The sequence below is a fragment of the Brachypodium distachyon genome, chromosome 2 (genome assembly GCF_000005505.3).
Source record: "Brachypodium distachyon strain Bd21 chromosome 2, Brachypodium_distachyon_v3.0, whole genome shotgun sequence".
Lineage (NCBI taxonomy): Eukaryota > Viridiplantae > Streptophyta > Magnoliopsida > Poales > Poaceae > Brachypodium > Brachypodium distachyon.
Window position 1 is genome coordinate 4,034,074 of NC_016132.3, and position 18,055 is coordinate 4,052,128.

At 42.2% G+C, this 18,055-nt stretch overlaps 3 non-coding genes across 3 annotated transcripts; all 3 read left to right on the forward strand.

Annotated features, from left to right (window-relative positions):
- Positions 1-2,039: 2,039 nt before the first annotated feature.
- Positions 2,040-2,172, forward strand: MIR156E (microRNA MIR156e). Its single transcript, NR_126959.1, has one exon. It is a non-coding gene; the product is annotated as a microRNA MIR156e (primary transcript).
- A 95-nt stretch (positions 2,173-2,267) lies between these two features.
- On the forward strand, positions 2,268-2,377 carry MIR156F (microRNA MIR156f). The gene has a single exon (NR_126960.1). It is a non-coding gene; the product is annotated as a microRNA MIR156f (primary transcript).
- Positions 2,378-2,504: 127 nt separating this feature from the next.
- Positions 2,505-2,615, forward strand: MIR156G (microRNA MIR156g). Its single transcript, NR_126961.1, has one exon. It is a non-coding gene; the product is annotated as a microRNA MIR156g (primary transcript).
- The last annotated feature ends 15,440 nt before the right edge of the window (positions 2,616-18,055 follow it).

Genomic DNA, 18,055 nt, shown 5'->3' on the forward strand with positions numbered 1-18,055 from the left:
CTTTTTAGACCATTGTCTATATTGAGATATAGATAGCCGAATTAAGACAAGCTGTTGAGGATGCTCTTATAAAGATCTGAATTGGTGGTCGCGAGTTCACATCAACAAGACTACTTCTTAAAGGCCATGGAATCATCTAATTGCCACTCACTCTATACGTATCATGATATTTTGACTATGTTTGATTGGTTTTCATGACTTTCAAGAGTAATTGTATTTTTCAAAAATAATATTTTGACATAATTCTTATTTATCAGAAATTTTAAAAATATGAGCAACAGATATATTAAACAACTCATGCATAACACAAATTCTTAATTTCGTAGCAGAGCACGGACATTTAGCTAGTAAACTGAAAATTGTGAGGTTAGTATTTCTTTTATCAGGACACGGTTTACTTTCATATCTTCTCAACTTTTGAACTTTTTGCTCAACTTTCTTGGCGTGTATCTATGAGATTGGCATCCCGTAAGACACATGATATATGCGGGTATGTTTAAGTTAATATTTTTTAGGCATATATTCAGACGACGATTTAAATATGAAATGGAACACCTATAGTTGCAGAAGAGCATAAGAACCACATTGCACCGTGTGTATGCATATGCACGAGTTGGCAAGGAATAATTCAACCACACAACATACGACAAACGGTAGGCCAAAACTGTAAACTAATTGTGAGGATCTAAACTTTCTCATAGAAAATCATTTCGTTGAAATTTACTCCCAGTACATCTCCGAACAACATGTTAGTGACATCTGCAAAGTGGATTCTTCAAAACGCACTACACTACATAATTTAACATTTTGTAAGAAATGTGTTAATTGGAACACGAAAATCTTACATCAAAAAGAACATTCAGTAAGCATAAACGTCATCAGCACCTCGCCAGTTCTTAATGCACACGGGAGTACTAGTTTGAGTTCTCTTCTTAAACTTATCGCGTGTATCAGTGTATGCATGCATGGTTAGAAGAAAATAAAAATGCACGCGTAGGCGTAGCTGCAAGAGGTGAGACAGAGCGCCTAGCTTAGCTTGCGGTGGTCAAATGTCAACATGCTCAGGCTGTCCGGCACAGTATTTCTGCGTCGTTGCAGATTCTCAATGAAGGGAGAGGAGCTCTAGAGAGAACGATAAAGATCAGGGCCAGAGGAATGGCATGACCACCGGCGATTGGCTGGAAGAGGCGGTGGGGCAGGATGCGCATGCATGTGCATGTGGGTTAATTTGGTTTAGAATCACAAGGCGCATTGGGACAAGTAGTACTGCACTGGTACTCCGTACTGCGCTTCGCGCCCCTAGCTGCAAGCTGTAGTACTGTCAACATTGGTTTCGGTCAGGAGTACAGTTGATGCATGCATACACCAGCAATATTTTACTACAAGCTTCCCGTATGCCTGGAAAGAAAAAATATGATTCTGCAAAAATGGAGTTCATTTTTATATAGATAATCATGTATACTGCTGAATCATAGTGCTCCAGGAAACAATAATGCAAATTAAAAATTCGAAAGAACTTGATCCTAGCTAGTTGGTTGGACTGGACGGTCCAAGGCAAAGCTTATCTCTTTCATGGGATGTTTGTCCCACATCAGAAGAGATCAAGATGGAACAGAAGCTAGCTATAGGTGGCTATACTAATAGGCTGAGTATTATAGTCCATGCATCTCTCTCTTGTTACATCAGTGTGGCCAATGGAGGCATCTTCCCGTTTATTCCGTTCAAACGGGAACACAGATGCATAGCTCAACTAGTAGTAGTACCCCGGCCGTCCTTAAGTCCTTTCCCTTCCCTATAAATACCGTAGCATCCCCATAGCAACTCTCACCATCCAAAGAAACAGTAATGTTCTGCAGAGATGCAAGTGTACTTGTGTAGATCAGTAGCTAAATGGAGGTACCAAATGAGTTGAGAGAGAGACAGGGGATAGAGAGCGAGGGAGATTGGCTGGCTTGTTTTTCAGAGGAGATCGAATTCTTCAATTCTAGCGTTGTTTATCTTGTTTGTTTGTTCTTGGGAGTTGGGAGGAAGGGAGTGATGAGATGGAGGCTGACAGAAGAGAGTGAGCACACATGGTGCCTTTCTTGCATGGTGAATCAGAGAGAGGGAGAAAGAGCGTTCATGCTTGAAGCTATGTGTGCTCACTTCTCTCTCTGTCAGCCATTACTTACATCTTTCTCTGTGTGTGTGTGTGTGTGTTTGTGTAACTTTTGATCTCTTCCTTTGAGCCGATTACATGTGTGATGTGCAGAAGAGAAATGGTGTCGTGAGTGGAAGCTGACAGAAGAGAGTGAGCACCCATGGTGTTTCGTTTGCATCAAGGACATGCCAGGGAGCTATGCGTGCTCACTGCTCTATCTGTCAGCCAGCCACTGATGAGGCTTCATTTCTCCCATGCGATCACACGCAGCTGTTCATACTTCATACACATCATAGTAGCTACGGTTTTTAATTTGCAGTATTTGCCTTGCATGATCGAAGAGGCAGATGGAGGGGAGCTGGGTCTTTGGAGGTTTGACAGAAGAGAGTGAGCACACGCGGTGGTTTCCTAGCATGCAGGAGCCATGCTGGGAGCTGCGCGTGCTCACCCTCTCTCTGTCAGCCGTTCACCATGCCCCATATCCCTTTTAGCTGCTGATCAAGTTAATTACATACGTACTAAGATGAACTTCTTAATTTCCCAAATCTTATGTACCATGTTTAGTTTCTGCATATATAGATGCAGTAAAATACTAGCTGTATTGCATATATATTGATTTCCCTACTGACTAATGAATTGATTCCTGGTTTCCATTTTCAGTAAGATATGCAGACCAGGGGCAATATATATACAGAATTACAGATATTGTTTAGCACAAATACATACAGGGGTCGTCGTTGGCCTGACTTCTCCAGAGACCAGGTTTCAAAGTTTTTTCACAAGATGAAGTTCCATAGCGCGCGGTGTGCGTCAGTTGCTGGTCGCAGAACTCTGAATGATTTGTTCAGTGCTGTAAACTTCGTCCAAAACATGTGTATATCTAGAGATGCATATGCCTTGAATGCGTGCATGGTTGGAACCTTAGGTGTTTTCTTTTTCTCTCTCCCTCTCTCTCTCTCTCTCTCTCTGTGTTTTAACCTTAGAGGTCATCTCTCCCAAAGAACATGTGTTCCCTGTAGGGCTGATTGCAGGGCATAGCTTCCTTTGGATGAGTTGAATCTGTTCATGAATTCTGAACCTGGTACTGTATTCGCTGATATTTCATGTACACGATTGCAAGATTTTTTTTGCTAAGAATTTTGTTTACATCGATATCTTTTTTTTGCGAGGATTGACATGGGTATCTGTTTCTAATATATTAAGGTTCTCATAATTAAGCAGATATACTTAAGTTTTGACAGTGTACTAGATCAGTTTCTTGTAAGCAAATTAAGATCCAATACTCAACTTGCGTTTAAGACTAGCAAATGTAAAACAGCCATGCATATTTTGTGAGTTCGATACGTATGAAGTCAAATAGTGTGGGAGTCAATACTCATCTGTCTTTTCCCCAGATCGGATTTCTTGCTAATTAAACAAAAGTTCAAGAGTACAAAAAATGACAGGAAGCTGTATATATGGAGTGCTTAATTAATTAGGTCACTCCACCTTCTTTCAGATTCTGCGAACAGCAATAAACACCTAATTATATAACTAACAATATGCACACGTACAGTAACCTAGAGTTAATCATAAAACGAAAAACAGCACACATTCTTGGAAATTTGTTTCCATATACTATTACAAAAAATTCAGGGAGAGCTTTCATGAACATCGGTCCAATCCCTGTGTTGTTCCGCGGTGCATGTGTTCATTGAACCCCTTTTCTATTATGTATGGTCGTTGCGCCTTCAGGGATATGCTCTTGTTTTGTGAACATTCCACGACAGTCTAAAATTCCCCATCTATATGTAAAGTGGGGACATACCCCAACCACCTAGCTAGCTAGTTATTGAATTTGTGGCAAAGTACAAACTACACAATTAAACAGCTAGAGGGAGGTCCAATTAATTACTAAACCCAACTAGTATTTGTCAACTTCCTCCAACTAATTTATTTTAATTTGTAATATTTTTCCTTCTCGGTTCCTCGGTGCCTCATTCTTTTTCGGGTCAACCATTGGCATGCATATTTTTCCATGGGCTTGCTATCCAGCTTGTGTAGTTCTTCAGGCCCGAGAGGTAAATGATCCTTCAAGCAGGAGCAAGTTATTTGGTCGAAATCCACGTTAGGTTCCCCATGAAGATAAGAAAACTTACGATGTAGATCAAGCACATCACTGCATATTTATGTTCCTAAAAACATAGGACATGACATCAAAAGTTACTAAATTCTGCTGTTATAAATACTCAAAATATTACTTTATATATCTTAGAAACGGTTTGATCGATCGAAAAAACCTGAACCATGAGACCGACAGCTCCGGTTTTAAAACTGTGGCCATACTTTGTTGTTTTCTTATTTTACTTTATTTTGTGACAATATCATACATTGATTTTCCTTAATTAGGCATCTGAATTTGCGTCCTGTGTACTGTACGTACTGTTTGTTAAAGAACTTTATGTTTTCCAGACAATCAGGGGAGAGTGACACTTGTTGCAAAGACCGACACTTGTACACATGACCCTATGCTACACGTATATTTAATTGGTCCCTCCCCGGTCGGATCCTCTGATCAAACAAAAACAAGTAGTGCATGCGCGCGTGTTTCGCGTGTCGAGCTAGCTCTAGGTCGTCTATATGAATAGATAAAGTCATAGTTGGTCAGCTGCGCTTAATTTGCTGTGTACGTGCAGAGGCCCGGTCGCCAGGTGCAGCCTCGAGCGACGGCGCGTGGCAATTCTTCCCAGCAAATCTTCGATCGTAAGCTCTAAACAAGGATATACGATCGAATGAAGGAGTAAAAAAACAAAGGAGTGTAGTACGGAGTAGTACTATCCATCCGTTCAAAAACATGGAAATTTTGTTCAAATTCAAACTTTTTAATGTTTGGACCAGTGTATAGAAAAAAGGGAGTGTCTACTATTCCTCAGTCGCCTAAAAAATAGTTATTTCTCAGTCAACAATCGTAACCATCCAATGAAAATTTTCTTATATATCGGACCTACACTAATTTTACATGAATCTCAATTATTGAATCAAAAGGTTGTTATCATTGACTAAGAAATAGTTATTTCTCAGTCGCCTAACAAGTAGCAAAACTGTAGAAAAAAAATCAACATCTTTACATTGGTGAATCAGGATCACTAGATCTTCCAGGAAATATGGTTTTTGTAGCTTATTGATTTGATAATAGTACTGTATGCTAACATCTTTTTGCTACAAGCCTGATTATTAAACCTTAAATTTTTACGATCAATAAATTTATACGGCTTCTATTTCTAGATGGAGTGTCATGTATACACACTATGTCCATACTATGATGTAAATTCCGAACACGTGTACCACCCTGTTAGTGGCATGAGTCATGCATGAGTGCATCACATTCACATAAGGGTGGGAACCGTATATCGTTTTTCAGGTCTAGACATGTTTCATGTATAGATACAAAGGTACGGCATTTTTTTTTTGACAGCAAAACACCCCTTTATTCATTTATAACCAGCGTTACATCTTTGATCAAGAGAGGGATTATCGTCGGAGGAGGATCATGAAACCAGGTGAAGGGCGGCAAGGACTTTGCCAGTGCAGCTAGTTCGCGAGCCACTGTATTTGCTTCCCTTGGGCAATGTTTGAACGAAATCTTCATAAAGTCTAAAGCAAGGCGGGAGCAATCATCAAAGATGGCAGCCGCCGTGGATTAGTTCGGTCCATCGCTGTTCATGGCGTCCACAACATCCATGTTGTCAGAACAAACGGCAACTAGGTGACAGCCCGTGAGGGCGGCAAGTTCCAGCCCGATCCGCAAGGCGTGAGCTTCCGCCGAGAGCACGTCTTGGACGACATCAAGCTTCCTGTTTATGGCAGAGATGAACTCGCCTGCCTGGTTACGAATAATGGCCCCCACAGTACCACAGAGGTTATCCGCATCAAAGGATGCATCAACATCAAGCTTAGCGCAGTCTGACGGAGGTCTGACCCACCCGTGCCTGACAATGGAGCTCCGTGAGGACGCAGCACCCACGAAGTTGGCCACTAGGGCATTGATAGAGAAAGCAGATCGCTGTGGTGTCCCAATCTGCTCGCCATGGACATAGCGCCTCCGATCCCACCATAAGAACCAAACGGCAATGGCCAACCGCTCTCTGATGTGATCAGATTGTACCGGAGATTTGAATGGGTGACAGAGCAGAAACTCCATAATCGCGGATCTAGAGCGATCAAAAAGACATGCCTCCTTGATGATATCCAGAATTCCAAGTTCTTGCCACACAGCACGAGCTCTAGGGCATATGAAAAAGAGGTGAGCAATATCCTCAGGTCCGCTAGAACACATAGGGCACGAGGGAGAGATCTTCATATGTCGATCAACAAGAATGGAACGGCAAGGCAGAGCCCCATGCAACAGTTCCCACATAAATATTTTCACCTTTGCCGGTGCTCGTAAACTCCAGATTGCCTCCCAAGCCTTGTGGTCAGCAGCCGGTCCCATGCCGTTCGTGCGCCGGAGTTTCCTTCCATGTTGAAATTCCCACTCCGCTGCATACGCCGAGCGCACCGAAAAAACGCCCGACTTTGTCAAGTTCCAGGCCACGAAATCTTCCATGTCAAACGATGGAATTGGGACGGCCAGAATTCGGTTAACATCAACCGACCAGAACAGATTGTTAATAAGATCAACGTCCCACTGGTTCGTTCCCGGATTAATAAGATCTTCCACTTTGGAGACAAGTTGATGCTGCCTACGAGTAATAATCTGTCTTGAAGAGCAGTTAGGGAGCCAGGCATCTGTCCAAATATTTATCTTGTCACCCTTACCGACGCGCCATACATGGCCGAGCTTCAGTGTACGCACACCGGCCATGATACTCTGCCAAGTAAAAGAAGTTTCTTTACCCAATGTAGCAGCCAGAAGATTGCCATCTAGGTAGTACTTCGCCCGTAGAACCGAAGCACAAAGTGAGTCAGGATTATCCAGGAGACGCCAAGCTTGTTTCGCCAATAAAGCCTGATTAAAACACTGAATATCACGAAAACCCATACCTCCTTGTTTTTTGGGGACGCATAATTTCCACCAGGCAAACCAGTGCATACGTTTCCGGTTGTCTTCTTATCGCGTCTGTTATACCTTTACAAGTAGTTTTAGGAATTTTAAAGCTACGGCAATTAATTTGGACAGGGAAAGAAATAGTACACTCCGTATATCATTTTTATTGTCTAACCAAACCAATTCAGTTTTTTTTTAGAGAGGATCGATGTCAGGGGGATGACCCCGGATAGAGTAATGACGACACGCTTTAGCCGAGATGACGAAGGCAAAGTCGGCATAATCATGTATGCCGGCATCATTAGGACAAACTAATACTAAGCCGGCATACCTAGAGAATGCCGGCATAACTATCTTGTCTTATAAGATTGCAGGATGAGGATGAATACTCTGATCTCGGCCAGCGCTGAGATGTCTCAACGATCTTATCCTCACCGCGCGGCGCAAAGTAAAGCAACGTTATCTTTATCACGGGAAAGCAGTCGCTGCTTACGTCGCGGTGCCTGCATGCACAAACTGTCGCCCCCCTGGGAAGGACCCTTCATTGTGAGCAAAGCGCTGCACAATGATTCCTACTATCTTATAGATGCGCAGGATCCCAAAGCAAACAGGATGGACCGGTCAGGCGAGGAGACAAAGAGGCCATGGAATGCAGCTTTACTTCGTCCGTTCTATACTTGAAAGATGAGTATTTGTATCGTTTTCTTCTTATGTTCAATGTTTTGAGACAATGAAATTGTCCGCCGGGTTCTCAAAAGGAACTCGGGGACTTTCATGCTATTTATGTGTTATATTGCAATTATCATTTTGTATGTCGGCATGGCTTAGTTGTGTAATTTTATGTCGGTTTAGTACTACGTCGGTATTGAAAATCCCCTCTATGACTTCGCTGCTGTCTGCAACCCGTCTTCATGGTAAGCTAGTGATTGGGAACGAGATAACTGAACACATGAAAAAAGACTGCGGAAACAAACAAAGAAGCGAGCCGAGATGCGCGTTGTTTCACTTAAACCCGGCATTTCATTCTGTTTTCGGGTATTTCCAAGCGAGTCTGTCGAGTTTAATTTTTTGAAAGAGTTGTTCTATGACTTTGCGATTCATATGTCGAACGTCGACAAGGCAGACAAAAGAAACAAAGTCATAAAATTTCACTAACAGAAAAAATAAACTCGGGGACTCGTTGGGGAACTCAGTAATTAAAAACTTAAATAAATTAAAAGTATGGTGCTTAACAAACAAGAGTGCTTAACTAACAGCTTCGGGGACTAGTGTCGGGGGATGACCCCGGATAGGGTCATGACGGCAGTTGTCAGCAGTACTTGTTGCAAAGCGCCAGGAAAAGTAAAGTTGTCTTGTCCCCTGCGGTGCCACCCGGAGGGAACCAAAGCGTGTGCCCAGCAGGGCCCAAAGAAGATAACGTTAGCTTTTGACTCACATGTCAGTGGGACATGTGCGGTCCATAAATAGAGCACCACCCCTCCCTGGAGAGGGATCGAAGACTTAGGCATATAGGGTTTTTCCCTTCTTCTTTTTCCTCAAGATACAACTCAAGTAACGCCATTGTAGCGCTTGTTATGTCGGCTAATACAACAAAGTAGAAGTAGGAGTCTTACTTCGGCAAGAGGGCTCCGAATCTGAGTAAATCTGCGTGTGTTTGAGTGCTTGTGCGTGTTTCTCTTCACGTCCTCCCTCCTCCGGATCCTCATTCATTCATCGACCCAACATAAGCCATCCCATGACATCTGCACCCCACGACAATCGAACCAATTCAGTTCGGATCGGCCTTTAATTCGGCTAGGAAACCATATCGTTGGCCCATCCGTACCCCCAGCGGCCCAGCAGCACACGTCCCCAGCCCAATCAAGAAATAAGATAATCGCCAGGCTAAAATAAAACGCGCCCAACCCTTATCGTGCAGTCCCTCCTCTACAACCCACACGCAGTCAGCCGTCCTCGCGGTCGTGAATTAACCGTGGAGTTGGGCCACTCATTAGCCGAAACATTTTGGGCCAGACTCAAAAGCTCCATGGCCCATTGCGCTTGTGACCTTTCGGCCTCCCACCGCTCATCTCGTCTGCCGGCAGCTCAACACAACACCTGCACGCACGGGCTTTGTCGGTCCCACGTATAGTACGTCTGAGCCCGAGACAGTGAAACGTGCTGCTGCAGACTTGCAATGTTCGATCCTCCGCGTGCAGTGTAGGTAAAGTAAAACCGGTGCACGGCAGTCGCTCGCTGAAAAGTTATAAAAAAAGAACCGAAGTCTGGCCCGGAGAAAGATGACAGTTGATTTTTCACAACTCGATGGATTCCAGTCGGTTCCAGTGGGCTACCCACTGCTTGGTCCGAAACACAACGCCGAGGAGTCCAAGACAGCGACGCTTGCGAAGAAAGAAGCAACCCTGCCTGATCTTGAGAGAAACCAAGTGTATCCCTTAATCCGTTTTGCCGTGGATCTGTAGACATATACGTACAAGAGGCCCTGAATACGACTCCAGGTCCAGGGATAGTAGGATGCATTGCAGGGCAGGGAACTCTCAACCTCTCAGCCCGATCCGATCCATAAGCATAGCTCCTGTGCTGTGATATATCCATCCATTACCAGTAATACCGGCCCGTATCAATTCAATTCAATTCAATTCCCCAGTTTCTTGTTCCTGGTCCCTTTCACGGGTCATTCGTCCTGGCCGAAAGGGCGACTCGATCGACTCCTACGTCCAGCAGTGACCCCCTCGCTGCTCCGTCGAAGCAGCCGGGTGGGGAAAAAAGATGTAATTTTTGATCCTGACACCCGGAAAACGAAATCTCCTGACGGCGCCAGCCAGCGTGATGGCATTTGCTGCTCTAATCTAAAGCTGCTTTCTCCGATGGACGGTTTGCTTGCTTTGGAGAGGTTAACTTCATCCAGATCGCTTGTGGATGTAGCCTGCAGGTGGGTAGGTATGTCGATATGGTGGGCCGGAGTGTTAAGGGCGCCGTCAGGCGGGCTCTGTTGTTCTACTCCTACGGAGTACTACGCTCGTGCGCATAGAACCTAGAGTGTTGAGGCGTTCGTGTCAAATGTCACCGGCCGTCGTGTGGTGATTGATGAGGCTCTGAATCTGAGAAACTGGAATCCCGGCAATAGTGTTCCTGATCTAGAAATCTGAATGGTGATTGATGAGACTGCATGATCATGACATGTTTCTTTTTGGAACGGAGGATTATGTCATGTCAAGAGGCTCTTCTTTTGTGATCGTGATGCTTGGTAAAATACCAGTAAATTAGAGGGCATGGATGCTTGCAGGAGAATTCAGGCGGAATGCGTATGACTTTTTTTATATTTCGAGCAAACGAATGATATGGCTAGTTCTCAATATTCACCGAAACGCGGTATTCCGTCCCGAAATAGTGCGCGCGTAGCAAATCTGTGGATGACGCTTTCGAGTTTCGACATCGGGCCGCCGGCAATATTTGTTTGTTTACCTGCGCCCCTTCATTCACTAACCACGGAAAGAGGGTACTCTTTCCGTCCAACAAATGATGTCTCAACTTTGACTAAATTTAAATGCATCTATACATTAAGTCATGTCTAGACACATCCAAATTTTGATAAATCTAAGACATTTTTATTGGACGGAGTGAGTAGTATAATTGTATAAAACAAGAGGCAAAGATAGGTCCGGCTAGAGCTAGACGTGGGTCGTCAAGTGAGCCGTTGGATTTCTATCTTAGCAGAATCTGCTTCGACGAATCAAGTGTTTGGATTCCTTCCGCGCAGAAAAGAAGCAGCTAGAACTCTAGCAGCAAGACATAGCTTCAGAGGATCACTTTCTCGTCCGAGCTGACTTACCAACAGGAACACCACTATCACACACGACTGCTTTCATCGGGACGGCTAATTTAACTCAACTTGCGTTTTTATCAGCCGAGCCGAGGTAGGATTTTACCTGCCATGTTGCCCTGTCGGACTTGTTAACCACGCTGACAAAACCGACCTTAACTTTACTTAAATAAATGCACATAAAGTAAGTTGGATGGAGATTGCGACACCTCCTGCCGTCCTCCGCAGCCGCAAGCTCACGACAAGACGGACAAAGACATATGCAATGTTCCAAATGAGCTCCGTTTTTACCTTGTCAGCTTGTCTCACCTTCTGTTCGGTGAAAATTTCAGAGCGTGTCTCGCGTTCTGTCCGCGTGAAAATAAAGAGCGTGCATCCTTGCTTGGATCTACATTTTGGTGATTGTGTTATTGATGCATTTTTGGCTAGTCGTTTTGTACCGAAATGAAAGCCTTTGATGCATGTCACGATCTTCAAAAAGTGTTTGTGAAAAATATCAACAGCACGCCCGTGCACATATGGGCTCCTGCGATGGCTGCAACGCGGCACCACAGCCATACACAGTCTTTGTTTTTTTTTCTTGACTGACAGCCATACATAGCCCTCGTTTTAATGCATTACCCGGAAAGGAAAGCAGAAAGAACAGCGATCTTTCTTTCTTATTTTTAGAAGAAGGGGGATCCCGATTTCATTAGTGAAATCACTACAAGGTCTTTGAAGTTCAGAAGTCTTTGCCTCAGCAAAAAATAAATGCAGAAAAGTAAATAGCTCCCAGCTCAAGTCAGAAAACTACGGAGGTCCTCATTACAGCCGATATGCTAAAAAATAAACACATGAACCAAGACTTTTTAAAGGATCTCAGTGATCAGCTATCCGCCTGTTGTAAAGCCCCCAGCCGTGCCTTTTGCTTAACACGTCTGACGCCACCAACTGCAACAGATCAGCCCCCAGCATCAACTTCTCCTTGATCCTAGCGTTCTGAAGATTCGCCCAGTACTTGATCCAATAGCACATAAGAAACACAAGATTAGAAGGATCTTTAGGAAATTTAGACTGAAAACAAGTCTCATTTCTTGTTTTCCAAACAGTCCAGCAAAGTGCTGAGACACCAATAGCAACAAGGTGTGAAAGTATCTTGTTTGGACTTAGTGCTTTGTTAGTGGTGTGCTGATCCATTAGTTTTTATGGAAAAACATGACGTGAGTTGTGTGAAACTTACCCTGAGTCAGTCGTGGACTTGTGCTCGTACTGGTTATTTGTGTGTTCGCTTTCAGGTGTTGCCGGAGCTAGAGGAACGTGGTTGATGACAGGATCGAGAGACGAAGCTTGGGAGAAGCTGAGGTCGAGGATCAAGGTCATGCGGGACGTTCGTGCAAAGGAACAATGGAAGTGAAGGCTACGATGATCCGGGAGGGCACCGGTTTGTTGTACGTTGTTTATACCGAAGATGTACGGTATTGGAGATATTCGATACGTGATGGTCGAGTTTTGAAGACATCACAAGAAGAGTTGATGCTTGGAGTGGCATCGACGTGAAGATATGTAGGTCCAGCCGTGGCTGGATGAGAGCTGTTTAAAGATTAAACATTAGCGTCATCAAGATGGCATCGGATGGAAAAGTGGTCCACATGAAAGTTGTGCGGGTCGTCGAGACTAACAACTTTGCTTTTGGAGTCATCTCAATCCAAGGTCGTATGCGGGCCCCACGGGCAAAATACCGACCGGGACAGAGGAGTTCGTGTTGGATTCGGACTCGGTTTAGGGTCGCGAATTTTTCCTTATAAATAGAGGGCGTCCTAACTAGGGTTTCAGCAAGGACGTGAGGGAACTCAGAGCTTTGGATCTAGATCAATTCTTAGAGAGTTCTTGGATGCATGGTTGCATTTTTTGTAATCGATCAACATCGTTGCAATAAAGAAATTCGTTGGCGGTGTCATCTCTGTTCTTCTCGGATCTTCGTGGATTCTTCGTGCTAGATCTTTCTAACACTTTACTGGAGGTTTATCACGAGTTCGTAATACTTTTCTGCAGGTTTACCACAAGATCAAGGAAGATCGCGATTACTTCATCTTTCTTGTTATTCCTCGAAATCGATTATAGATTAATTCTCGTAACTTTCTGTCAGCTGTTACTGATTTGATCATATCTTTTGATTGGTAAGTCCAATTGAGCTGATTCTTCTTGCGTTTCTTAGATGATTTCAATACCTTTCTTTTGCATACTCATACGTATTTTTTGGTTCATCCAATCAAAAGTTACGGCTGTTTTACTATCACGGACGGAAATGTGATTTAGGGTTTGAACTTTCGGAAACCCCGCCCCCCCGATTGCCTATCTCGATCTCACACAAGGTGAACACCCAGTCACAAATATTCTCCATAGTAACAGGGATCTTGTTAATACCAAAAGTACAACCAACTACACTACATAAGAACTTAGCAACAGAGCAATGCAAAAAAATATGATCTATGCTTTCATCTACAGGGCAGAAGACACAGGATTTTGGGCCCTTCCACCCTCTATGTAACAAAACATCCCTAGTGAGTATACTTCTCTTAACAATTAGCCACATAAAAACCTTAATTTATAAGGGGAGTCTAACTTTCCAGAAATGCTTAAAAAGAAAGCTAATTTGCCTAGTAATCAAGGCAGTGTATAGGGACTTGACAGAAAAAATCCTTTTCTTATCAAGAGTCCAAATACATCTGTCATTGTCTCCAGTTAGAACTACCTGTTCACATAAGCTAACCATCTCCTTAAACATAATAAGCAAATCTCCACTAAGGTGCCGCCTAAATTTAAAAACGGCAGAGACTGTAATAAACTTTCTATCTGTGAGATTATAAAAGTCTAGCAAATTTAAATTTAAAAGCAGTATTACCTAGCCAAATTTCTTCCCAAAAGTATGTTCTTTGACCATTACCAACTTGTTTAGTGCAGAAATAGTAAAAAAGATCTCTCACTTTTAACATACCAGCCCAAAACTGACATTTAGCAGATTTAACATTAACTTGGTGTATAGACATATCCTGAAGGTATTTATTCCTAATCAGAGACTGCCAAATGCCCTCACTATTTTCAAGCTTCCAAAGCCACTTACAAAGTAAACAAATATTCTTAACATTGATATCAAGCACACCTAGACCACCTTGGTCCTTAGGTTGACATATGACAGGCCAACCCACCAAGTGGTACTTCTTATTATGATCATCTTCTTGCCAAAGTAGTCTAACCCGAAAGAAATCTATTCTCTTAATCACTCCCTTAGAAATTCTAAACAGTGACATCATATAAGAAGGAACATTAGTTAAACAAGAGTTAATTAAAACCAGTCTACCTCCTATGGAAAGGAATTTACCTTTCCAGTTTGCTAGTTTATGTTCTACCTTCTCCTCAGTTGGTTTCCAGTCTGCATTGCCTAGGGTTCTATAATGCAAAGGCATACCAAGGTACTTAAAAGGTATAGTCCCTATCTCACAGGTGAAAATCTCTGCATAATCTAAGTGTCTACCAGCTGCTTCTCCAAAACAGAAAATTTCACTCTTATGGAAATTAAGTTTTAGTCCAGACAAATGTTCAAAAATGCAAAGCAAGAATTTAAGATTTCTAGCCCCCTCCAAGTCTCCATTAAACAAAAAAATGGTATCATCTGCATATTGTAACATGTTAATGCCACCTTCTACCAAATTATTTACAACTCCTGGCAAAAGCTCCTGTTTTTGAGCTCTTTTGACTAAAGCATTTAAAGCATCTACTACTATATTAAAAAGCATAGGGGAAAAGGGGTCTCCTTGTCTCAAGCATTTCTTAGTTCTAAAATAAGGCCCTAAAGTGTCATTAACAATAATACCTACTTTGCCACTAGTTACAAAACTCATAACCCAATCTATATATTTAGTAGGGAAGCCTTTCATTCCTAAAATATCATGTAAAAAGGTCCAATTGATTTTATCATATGACTTTTCGAAATCCACTTTAAAGAGAACAGCTGATTCCTTGCTCTTATGAGTACTATGCATTACTTCACACAAAATAACTACATCATCTAAAATGTACCTACCTTTAATAAAAACAGATTGAACTTTATCAACTACCTTATCAGCTACTAGCATTGTCCTGTTATTAACTACCTTAGTGAAAATCTTAAACAAGGTATTAGACAAACAAACGGGCCTATAAAGTTGTAAACTATCAGCCCCCTGCCCCTTGGGAAGGAGGGTTATCATGCCATAATTAATTCTAGATAAGTCTAGAGAGCCAGCATGAAAAGTCTTAAATAACTCAAACAAATCAGTTTTAACCATACCCCAGAACTTTTGAAAGAATTCAGCAGGGAAGCCATCCGGTCCTGGTAGCGATCTTTCTTTTGCCCAACAGTTTTCGTAAATACACATTGCACCCTGTTTATAGTTCCTTCCACATCGATCAAGCGCGCTATTTTTTCTAGAAACAACAAGATGAAATCTTTGTATTGATTAATGTATACTCTCGTGTTTCCTCATCAAGCACATATTTCTGAATGTCTTGCGGTCTCACCCATCATGCTAGACTACTAGAGGCAGGTGGTTTGGTTTTTATTTATTTATTTTTCCGATTGTCAGGGATACGTTGCCATTTTTCGCTAGAAACTGTCGTACATCTAACCAAGTGACATGGAAAGTAACAAATTTGTATGTTTGTTGCATTCTCATATCATCGAAGAAGTTGTACTCGTACGTGAGAAATGGTTAGAACTTAGAAAATGCATCAAAAGGAGATAGGGCATAGCCAAATTTTAATTTAACTCCATTTATATGTATTGGGTAAGCTTGTCAGTTACCACTCACAAGAAGACTGGTGAGCACAAACATGCTGGTGTAGGCAACCGATTAAACTTGGCTATTTTTTTTAAATAATATGAATTAAATAATCATTTTTGAAAATAATACGTGTTTTTCAGAATTTTCAAAAATAATACGCCTTCGGTTTGGGCTAGGCCGATTAGTTCCAGTTGGTATGGGCGAAGCTGATTAGTTCCAGTTGGTGTCGCCCAACCCGATTCGAACTAATTAGCTTCCCCAAGTTACTTAGTTGCATGATCAATGCATGTTTAAATGGATGTAGCTTGTGTTTCGTCCATAAACCCACAATTCGACTGAAATTAAGGCACGCCTGAAATTAAGAGAGCAAATTAACAGAAGCTGGTTACAGAACTGAGGCACGATTGACTGAAATTAAGACACGATTGAACAGAAGCTGGTTAAATAACTAAGGCACGATTGAACTATTTACTCTCTTAATTTTCAATTTCAGTGCAATCGTGCCTTAGTTCTGTAACCAGCTTCTGTTAATTTGCTCTCTTAATTTCAGTTGAATTGATGGATTTGTGGACGAAACACAAGCTACATCCATTTAAACATGCATTGATTATGCAACTAAGTAGTTTGAGGAAGCTAATTAGTTTCAATCAGCTTGGGCAACACCAACCGGAACTAATCAGTTTCGCCCAGGCCAACTGGAACTAATCAGCTTCGCCTAAGCCGATTAGTCGTTGACTGCCCCTAATCGGCTTGGGCGGGTGGCCTAGTTTTGTAAATTTTTAAAAGCGCGTCTTATTTTCAAAAATGATTAAATATTTTGTATTATTTAAAAAATTAGCTTAAACTTGACACGGTGAGCCAAAATACATATCATACCGGTAACCGAACAATACCCGCTAGTTTCCTCTCAAATGCAATGTAGAAAACCAAACAATACGGGCATCTCCTTTCCTGGCCCAGTGGGTTGGGCCGAGATACTCATGCAGGGCAACCAAACAGTATATTGGTGGCTCAAATTTGGGATGGTTTGTGTTGGAGCGCACAAACCATAGCGTTGGGAAAATTGTATGATGTGCTATACTTTTCCATACAACAGATAATGTTTTGATCTTTGTTGTGCAACAACCTTTTCCAATAGAGTTTTCGACTACTATGTATCCGATATAAAACACATTCATACAATACATGCACATATGTAACTAGGTGAAATTAACTGTTGAAGCTATTATTTGAAGCAATCTCCACGGGCAGAGCCAGAAAAACCAAACATTGGGTTCATTCTGGTGTAACTATGAGGTTCTAATGTAGTTAAGGGTGTAAATTCTTTTGAATCTGACCATTTTCAACGCTCTGGCTCGATCCAGGATCCACCTCAGAAATATTATAAAAATATCCATTTGTCGGCTTTCTATAATTTTTACATTGCCTTTTTTTCTTTGCGTATACATAGAAGTATGTCTTTTGTCTTATTATTTCTTTACAGATCTTTTTCATTATTTAGCGTGTCAACAATATCAAAATTTACGGTGTTGGTGGGAAGAATTTGTTTAGTCTCGTGACCTATATAGAAGATAGGATAAGCATTGCGAGTAAAGCGGCCCACGACACGCAATCGGTAGACCCACTATCTATTTTGTTTTTGGTCTGACGTGGTTTGCACGTCGTGAGCGCTGTAGGCAAATATACACCGCATATGGGTATGCTAAACACTTTGCGGGAACTACACACGTACAAAAGATATACATGGTGAGCTGTTACACAGACAAAATCACACGTTATGCTAAACGCCTGAACCGCAAGAACGAATTTTGTTGTTCAGTAGCAACGCACGAGCACCGAGTGCTCGGTCATTTTGTTCATTGAAAACTTTGCCTAGAAGGTTAGAACTAATAGAAGAGATATTTCTTTTTCTGCCTTTCTTCGAAATATACTGTTTCTGCACGTAGAAGAAATAGCGCCCATATACATGATGAATGGCCAAAAGAAAAAGAGATAAATGGATAAGCCGGTGGCCTGACGGCAGGAGGGAAGAGGGAGGGAGGGACGTATTTGCAAATGACGGTGGCTTTTTCGGATGTCTTCCTCGATAAGGTTCCAGATAAGTCCAATAACCTGTGTCCTTTTTTCTTTTCGGAAAGCTCACCGTGCACTTTGCCCAAGTTTTTTTTCTTCTCCATGCACTTTGATCGACTTAACATGTCCTTTTAACCTAAAACCTTCCACTAATTGCTGTCAGCAAAAATTGACATAGCAGCTGGGAGTAAATG